This window comes from Pteropus alecto, unplaced genomic scaffold (genome assembly GCF_000325575.1).
Source record: "Pteropus alecto unplaced genomic scaffold, ASM32557v1 scaffold39, whole genome shotgun sequence".
Lineage (NCBI taxonomy): Eukaryota > Metazoa > Chordata > Mammalia > Chiroptera > Pteropodidae > Pteropus > Pteropus alecto.
In genome coordinates this window covers 3,999,642-4,009,430 of record NW_006443568.1, presented here as the reverse complement: position 1 = coordinate 4,009,430, position 9,789 = coordinate 3,999,642, and the positions used below count along the sequence as shown (strand labels likewise).

General features: G+C 44.2%; 1 protein-coding gene across 1 annotated transcript in view; it reads right to left on the bottom strand.

The window, feature by feature from the left end:
* Positions 1–9,789, bottom strand: part of CSMD2 (CUB and Sushi multiple domains 2) — a 571,413-nt gene that overhangs the window by 493,382 nt on the left and 68,242 nt on the right. The gene's annotated exons all lie outside the window — the stretch shown is intronic.

Genomic DNA, 9,789 nt, shown 5'->3' with positions numbered 1-9,789 from the left:
GGGTCAAATATATGGTGGTAGAAGGAAATTTAACTTTGGGTGGTGAACGCACAATGCGATATACATATGACATATTATTAAACTGTACACTTGACACCTATATAATTTTTTAACCAATGTCACTCCAATAAATTTAATAAAACAAAAATTTAAAAAATCCCTCTTCATCCTAGTCACTCTCCTTTGGATGCACTTCAGTGTGCCAGTGTCCCTCTGTGGGTATGGGTGGAGAGAAATATATTTAAGCTTTCTTCTTTTCCTTTAGATTTACCGCTGTATTTATTGAAAAATGCATTCTAATTGTAAAAATAACATGACTATGTGACAAAACATTTTTTAATAAAGAAAACAAAAATATCATTTATAATCAAGCCATCCTAAAACCTAGATTATTAGCATGCTGCTGAGTTTCCCACCAGTCCTTTTCACGTGAATATATGTTCTCACGCAGCGATATACATAATGCACAGGCAATTTTGTAGCCCGCTTTGTGTTTTTAACTCAAACATTGTGCTCTGTTGCAACAGTCTGGACGATCGTCCGCAGTTATCTCCCTCCAGCGTAAAACTGAGAAATTACCACAGTCTCTTTGGATGGTTTGACCAGTTCAGAAGAAAAGAGACTAGTTTGTAATGTTTTTTAAATGGAAGACCCTGTCACACGGTTCATACTATGTCCAATGGGCATGGAGACCAAGTCCCTTCAAGGTTTCATGAATGGAGTCACCTCTACCATCCCGAACTGGTGTCGCCCACTTCTGAGGGGACCTCAATGGATAACGTATTCACTCATTTATTCATCCGCTGGAAGAATATTGGTTAAGACCTGCCTCGTATCAAGTAGTGCTGGGAGAATGAGTGAAAAAAGTGAAGAGATCAAGGACAAACATCCAGTTATAAAAATAGTCATGGGGATGTAAAGTACAGTACAGGGAATTTAGTCAGTAATACTGTAATAACTATGTAAGGTGTCAGACAGATACTAAACTTACCAGGGGGATCATCCCATACGTTATATAAATGTCTAAACATTATGTTGTACACCTGAAACTAACATAATATTATGTGTCATCCGTAAGTGAAAAATAAAAATAAAAAATTATTAAAAAAAGAAAAGAAAAACTCCTTCTGAGTTCCCTAAACTCGTGTTGTGCTTATGAGAGGTTCCTTTTCTCTCCTGACCACCCAAGGGCTCCAGCAATTTAAAAAGGCCATTACGAGACACTCCCAACGACGTGCTTCAATTATTTCACAAAAGAAAGACAAAAATAACAGAATACTGCCTGGCCTCAGGGGCGTGGTCACATTTGGAAAAAGGTGGGAAGAAGGAACTTCCCCCACAGAAGCACATCAGCCAGGACCACCCGTGAGACAAAAGCGTAATTAGGCACCTTATTTTTCATTTGACCAGCTAACAAACATTTGTGCAATTTAAACCTTTTCAGAATCCACTATGACAACCAAGTATCCAGGAGGTGATTCAATCTGCTTCTTACCGCCACCAGACTTTGAAAACACCATCTCCCCCTACTTCATAATTACTCCAGGCAATCAGCACCGACTGATCAATCAAACAAAGAAAATTGCAGGTTTGAAGCTTTAATTAAATCTATCCGGCACTATCTAATTAAAGAAAATCTTTACTCTTCTACATACTCCAAAATAGAAGGAACCCACTCCTTCGGGGTTCTGCAAATAATCGGCCATGTTGAGGTCTTCGCCCAGCTTACACTGGGTGCACCGCAGAGAGAAGACAGTCCAGTCTCCTTTCCTTTTGTTCAAATTCAAGTAAATTCCAATATGGGGGGCAGGGGTGTGTTGCTGCGGAAGAGGAATCACATCTCTGATAGGTTCCCTCTCATCCATGGATACCCTTTAGGGCCAGCGGTTCCTTGTTCAGGCTGCCTCCCCTCCCCCATTCATTGCCGGATCGGCATCCCATGTGGCTGGACAGCAATGTTTGGAGCAGGGATATAACACTGAGAACTTGGCCACCTCTTATTTGCTTTGTGCTTATTCCTTCCCCATTCTGAACCTCAGCTTCTCCTCTGCAGAATAGGACAAAAAAAAGGCACTTACTGGATTCATGAGAGAAGTAAATCACACAGCGTGTCTGGGAAGCTTAAACAATCAAACAGAATCGAGAGGAGCAATGCTGGGCACTTAAAGGGTGACGCCTTGCAGCTGGTGGCATATTTCCAAACCCACCCTGGTCTGCAAGAACTCCTCGCCTTCCTCTCGCCTTCTTCCCACCTATCGAGGGCCTTGACAGATTTCCCACTTTCTGAATTTAGCTATGGATTGTGATGAAGTTCTCTTACAATTGAAATACAGCTGGACTCTTGGAGCTGGAATCTGTCACCTTCTCCCTTTGGGGTGTAGAGTTTATATACGTCTAAGATCTCCCTCGTCTGTGATGTGTGACTGAAGGACTCTGGAGAAGAAAGAGGTTGGATGTGTCCCTACAGATTGGCCAGGTCATCAGAAAGCCCCCAGATCACTAGCTGAGAGCCCTTTGGGACAAAATAATCAAGTGAGGAAGGTGAAGCCAAATATATAAAGCTTCCTTCCTTGATAAGGCTGCTTGATGAGGCTACCACTGCTTATTAAGGAATAAAAGTGGCAGTGGTGATGGGGAGGAGCGAATCAGGAGGGCACAGTGAAAGCCCTTGCCAGGTGCAGAGAAGCTCACCCATATAAACCTTGTGAAAATATTTTCTCCTTCGGGCAGGATTGAAGACACCAGATTGCCAGCCTCCAAGATGCTCAGGGGCATCATGCCAGCAGAAATCACTTCTATGGCTTCATCAGCCACGCTAGTCTGTACATCTTCACTGCCTTCACCACGTTCCCTTGGGAACCCCAGTCAGCACAGCTCCTGGGGGACAGGTACCATATGTGAGCCTGAGTGTCTATCATGTCACCTGACGTTACCAATGAACACATTTCCTCTCCCTTAAATTTTCTTGATTAAAAACTGCTGGACCCTGAGAAAAGGAACACACGTAAGACACACAGCCCTACACGGCAGGCACCCTGGAGCCACCCGAAGACAGGTGGAGACACCAAACTCACCTTGTTTCAGATTTTTACTCCAAAGTCACCTTCTTGGTGACAGCTTCCTTGGCCACCCTGTTACAGCCGTTTTCCAACGAAAGAAACCAAAGCTCATATTTCCAAAGAGAAACAGCAACAAAAACAAAAGCTGACGATGACAGGGAAATGTCAACGGAAAGAGGAGCCAATCTCAAGAGTTCCCAAAGGCTAAAGCTGGAACAATTTGAGCAACACAATAAATAAACCAGGATTAGATTATAACACAAAGTATAAAATAAACAGCCATAAATCCACACTGATATAAATAAATCAATAAGTAGAGGAAAACAGATCTCTCCTGAAGAATTCCAAATAATTTATGTAGATACTCTGCCCTTGAGGAGAAGCAAGACTCTGCTTATAGGGGTGGGCTGTACACAATGACTTCCTTCCAAAGAGGACACTTGGAGAGGGGAGCAGCTTTACAGTACAGAAGTCTGACAGACATGACCTCAACCAGGTGACCAAGGTCAACCTCACCAGGGATTAAGTCATGTCGATAGTATGAACGCTTTGATACGATATAATGAAAATGTGGCCTTCCTTCCAAAAACACATTACTCCAGTACAATGGCGAGGAAAACATCAGACAAATCCCAACAGAAGGACATTACATAAAATACCTGACTAGTGCCCCTCAAAACTGTCACTCATCAAAAACAAGAACAGTCTGAAAAACTGTCACAGTCAAAAGAAGCCCGGGGAGACATGACAACTGAATGTAATGTGGTACCCTGGATGGGATCTTAGCACAGAAAAAGGATGTTAGGTATAAACTAAGATCATCTGAATAAAACAAGGCCTTTAGTTAATAACAACATATCAACATTGGTTCATTAGTTGTGACAAATGTACCATACAAATGTAAGATGTTAATAATAGGGGACTCTGGTGAGGGATATACAGGAACTCTCCATAAATCTAAAACTACCTCTATTTATTTTAATTATGTTTATTCTTTAAAAAGTGAACAAGTAAAAGGTCCCTCTAGCTCCGGTAATAAGGATCGAGTGAAGGTGACAAAAGCCATAGCAGGGAGACCGGGTAGGAGGCTGCTGTGATCATCAAGGCAAGAGATGACGGTGGCTTACCCCAGAGGGGTGGCAGTGGAGGCAGTCGGGAGAGGTGAGTTTTGGATAGGACAATAATGATAAAACAAGTAACATTTACTGAGTGCTTCCCACATGTCCAGCATCTTCACATACCTTCTTCCTAGCTGGGTAGTTGAATCTTCGCAACTTCCCCACAAGGTAGATACTGCTATAGTCTCAACTTTATCATGTAGAAACTGAGACTCAGAGAGAAGTGACTTCCCCAAAGTCACACAGCCAATAAGAGGCAAAACAAAGACTTGAACTCATGCAGGCTGGCTCCAAAGCCTCACTGCCAACCACCACACCGCACCGTGTGCTCCACTGGGGCTACAGGGGATAAAATGGGGGTCAGGACTACAACAAGAACCACATTTTGGTCCCAAGAAGGATCCACCAAAAGTCAGAAGCGCAAAAAATTGCTTTCAGATATACTGCACCTATGAGTCAACAGCTTAAATTTTAGGCATAATAGCCAGACCATCTAGGAGCTTCATCTCCCCAAAAGCAAACAAGACCAAGTGTCAGTTCTGGAAAGCTAATGGACTCTGCTATCTGGAACGCTCACAAACCTCTAGGTTCTAAGTACCAAGACTTAGAATCTAAGTACCAAGACTCGGAGCTTGCAATGGCTGAATGGCTAAGGAGCCACTAGCTATAGTGATAAATAAACCCTGGACTTCAGAAGTCTAAGTATGTGTACAAATTTATATTCCACTAATGTAAAATCCAGCCAATCAGCAGCAATTGGAGGAGGGTTCTACTTCATAAAGTTATCCAGGCATCCAGGCTTCTTACTTCTCTTGTCTCCAAGGAAAGAGAATAGATCATAGCGGAGCTTTTCCAGACCAGGCCTGGGAAGGGTATACACTACTTTTACTTTCTACTGACCACTAAGCTACATGGCCTCATGCAGAGACGCAAGGGGGTCTGGAAAGTATCATCCTAGCTGGGCAGCTGCTTCCCACAGACACCTCTACACTGTGGAAGAGGAGCAAGAATGATGGCAGACAGTTAGCTTTCTCTGCCACGCTGCTTAACAGGGCACCGGAAAATAAACCCTGATGCCGAAGACAAATGGAGGAATTGCTGAAAGAGCCAAGAGCAGTACTTGCGTTGGGCAGAAATAATCTGAGATCAGGAGTGTTTTATGGCCCTTCTACATATATCTCCGGCACCACTCAATCACACAATTTCAGAGCTGGAAGAAGCTTTGAAGTTCCCCTAAACTTAAGTCCTCAGTTGGTGAGTCAGGAGAATGCAGCTGGTCCCCAGAGGGAAAGGACTTGGTGAAGATCACAAGCGAATCAGTGGCCAGGCTGCGACAGAACCCAGGCCTCCTTGCCCCATGCCTGGCTCTGGGAACCACATCTTGTGGCAGCTCAGACCCATCCAAGGAAGCAATAACTTGGCCCTTTGTCCACTTAAAAGCTGAGAACTGGTTTTCTTTTTTATATACTTTAATTCTAAAGGAACAAGGAGCTCAATACTTGGAAGGTGTTATATGGGTACCATTTCTTCTGGCAAAGAAACAGAGTATAAGTCTAGAATGCTATGTGCAGACCTGCCTGTATCCTGAGGGCAAAATCCCCAGGTAACCAGAGCCCCTTGCACAGTGCTTTCTGCTGCCCCAAAGGTTCAGGGAATAAGGGTTTAGGATAAAGAAAGGGACATTTTCTTATCTCAACTCTGTTGTCCACCACTTACAACAAAGGGGCAGATGAGAGTCAAGGGACGGCCAACTCCATTCTGGGGGAATGCCACATCTTTGACCAACACCTGGTGACACTGTGGGTAGGACCCATCAAGGAGAGGGGTGTAGGCAGCACAGCCTTTTGGCCCAAGACAGGCTCCACAGGGCCTTAAATTTTGGCTGCTATTAACTAGCAGACATGGCAAACAAGTAAGGTGAGGCTTTGTTACAAAAACTGACTTTGACCTTGAACCACAGGGTCCTACTGTGAATGGAGAGATTGCTCAGAACCCCGACACTGCTGCCCACCTGGCCTTGTATATTATTGGCTGCCAACCCCTCCCCACACCACGTCTGCCCACACCCACCCTTTGGCATTAGGCGGTGGAGCACATGGCTGCCCCCCGAGTCACAGCAGTTGCTTTCCCGAGCCCCACGCTGAACAGACCCTGCTTCTTCCCCTTCCACAACCCCCTTCAGCCCTGGTGTGGCTGTTTAAATTTATGTGAACTTGGGTGTCAAGCAGACCCGGGAGTTTGAATACAGCTGCCCCAAGGCATGTAGCTTCTTGGAGACTCAGTTTTCTTAGCAATAAAAATGGAGGTAATAATTCTTACCTCCCAGAAAACTGTGAAGATTAAATAAGATAATCCACAAAGCCCCTGGTGCACAACAGGTAAATATTTATTCCAATCCCCCAACCCTCCTCTAAGTCCATCTAAGTCATCATAGCTCACAGTTCAAGGAGATTAAACAGAACAGTATCCCCAAAACCTTGCAGCATTTCTTGGCCCAGTATTGCTCCCCAGATGCTATGGGCCCACAGTAGGAGTCAATGATCTCACTGGGGGCCTCAGTGGATCCCCCAAAGCTTGCTTGGTGAAAGATCATGTAAAGCTGACAGCAGTAACCCAGAAAGACAGGCTGCTGCCCTGTCCCAAGCAGGCTGGTCCAGCAGGCTTTGTCCTCCTCACTCTTTAGCTGACTCCTTATTAAGCACAGACAACTTTCCCGATTAAATACAAAGCTCCTACCAATAAGTCTGCCTCCAAATGGCAAATCTGCCAGCATTTAGGATGAATCCAACATATTTACTCTTCAGATATTAGGGGTTTGATAAAATCCATAATGCCTTTGGCCTCAAGCCCTCTTCCTATTAATTATTAAACCCTTGTGTGTTTCGAGGGTAATTGAATCCATGTTTCTAATTAGTTTACACTTAATTCATCAGAACAATTTTTAAAGGGCTGATGGATGTCCCAATAAGCCTCATGGGCAGTTTAATGAATCTGTAGTTAAAAAGAAATTGGACACACACCAAACTGTTAACAGTGGTTACCTCCAGGGAACAGGGCTGGGACAAGGAGGTACATTTTTCTACTCCACATACTGCTGCGCTGCTTGACTTTTTAAAAAGTGGTGAGTTCCTGTTACTTTTGCCATCTTAGAGACACTGCTTAACAAGGAAAATGGAATAAAGTTTTTAAAAGGAAATAGAATAAACGTAAATGAGTCCCAGGCAGTGAGATGGCTTCCTGATGTGGCCAAGAAAGCCAGGGTCTAGGTCTGGGAGACCCATGGGCCACACCTCTGTTAGCCACTTAGCAGCTCAGAGACCTCAGGTACTCACTTAACCTCTACAAAGAAAATCAATACTACCCATCTCATGCGAGTGAATTATCAGATAACAAGTTCAATGTCTAGTAAAGACCTTTTGGTGTGTCTCCACTTCCCTTTCACATCACAAGCTTTCCAGCATGGCCTATAGGGCCCCTGGAGTTTGGCCCAGACACACCCCTACCTCCCCACTATACACCACTAGCGAGGACTCCACTGCTGTTCTGCACCTCGCCTTACGATGAAGAATAAAACAGAAATAGTCCTTGGAGTCCAGGCGCTTACAGTTTAGTGGGAGATAAGCATAAATCAAATTATCATACACACGCACACATAAAACCATGAAGGGTGGATACAGGTTACCTGAGGGGGTGTCATCATGGGAAGGTTTGACTAAGTTGAAAAGTAGGGGTATCTCAGAGGGTTCCCAGGGTGAGGAAACGACAAGTGAATTGTGGTATGAAGAATGAGTAAGCAATGACTAAACAAAGGAGCAGATGGAAGGAGGGCATCCCAGGGCCACGGATCAGAACGTTCGAAGATCTCCCCAAGACTAGGTCAGGTTCCCCAGTCGTAGCATCATGGACTATTTTTGCCTGCTCCTTTATCTGTGTCCCTAAAGAGATCATAAATTCCTTGAAAGCAGAGGCTGTCTTGTTAACGGTTGCATCCCTAACACTTGGTGTTCCTGGCAGGCATTCAATAAATGTTAAATAAATGACAATGAATGAATGAATATGTCTAGCATGGTGTCTGGCCTATTAAAGGTGTTCAGTGTCATCATCTCTTCTTTCCCCTTTCCAGCATCCTCTCTGCTTCAAACTCAAACAAGGAATGCTCCCTCATCCCAATGAGTCCTTCTAGCTACCTCCTGCTCACAAGAGCACACTTTCAAGGCACTCTGGGGAGAGGACTCTCCAAGGACAACCCTATTGATGTACAAGGCACACTTTTGAAGGAATCCAACAGGTAGGTCCTTTAGGGGCCTTTGCTGTGATACATAATCATAAAAGACAGTAAATCTGGCAAATTGGTAGATTTTTTACAACTTCCAAACAGGTGTCTAACGCCAGTTGAGTGAAATCTGCAACCAGCTCCAAATGACTAACTGCATTCCACCTTAGGCTGATGACAGAATGTATATTGCCAGTAATTGAGAGAAGGAGTTGTAGTGCTTCTCATAACTTGAGCTCAAATGTCTAAATGAAGGGATGCTTAGCTGTGCTTAACTGGTGCAGTCATCACCAGCACCCTATAAACCCTCCAATATACAGTGATGCAGTTTATTAGCAATGTCTCCATAGATTACGTTCACTTGGGCTCCATTAGAAAACTTCATTCCACATTAAACTGCAATGCAATCGGACGTTTGCCAGCATGGAAAGACCATCTAATTGTGTGAAAGCAGAGATGTGGGGACTGTTTCAGTAATTCATCCAGGCAGGGCTGACACTGCATTCTCTAGAAGGCTCTTTGTTCTTTCCTTGCTAATTTCCAAACTCCTACAGGCTCCTCAGCCTTCAGGACCAGCTCCTACTCCCATTTCCCACCCTGATCCATTATGAGAAGAATCTGATCAGCTTCTATTGTAAATTTAATTTCAAGCAGCCAGACGCTGCCTTCTGGCACCCTGGGATGCTGCTGCTTGTGAATAGCTCTAGATGAAATGTGAGATGCTTTCAGGAAGATGGCTATGAACTCCTGGTGGAGAAAGGGAGTCATTGGGAGATGAATGGCGTCTGCATAAAGAACAAGCTGTGCGCAGTGTGCCCGTTGGCACCTCTTCACGAACGATGCCAGGTGCAGCTTAGCATCACTAAGAGTTCTCCATTTTGCAGAGGAGGAAACTGAGGCTCAGTTGAATTGGCTCTTTTATCCAAGATCACTAAAATAGGATTGGAATCCGGATACGTCTGATACTAGAGGTCTTCACTCCACAAATATCTACCTTGGGATCTCTTAACCTTAGCATTACTGGCATTTGTACTTGGGGGTAGGGGGTGGGGAGTGTGCATGGTAGGGAGGAAGTTTAGCAGCATCCCTGGCTTCAAATCCACTAGATGCCAAGTTGCTCTCCAGTTGTGACAGCCAAAAAATGTTTCCAGACACTGTCAAATGGCCCCAGGGGCTCAAAATCACCTTCAGTTGAGAAACACTGTTCTACTTCATGACATACATTTATTGAGGGGTGTGTGTGTGTGTGTGTGTGTGTGTGTGTGTGTGTGTGTGTGTGTTTTCTGTTTTCTATTTTTCTAGAAATATACAAGTATTCTTTTTGTTTACAACTCAAAAC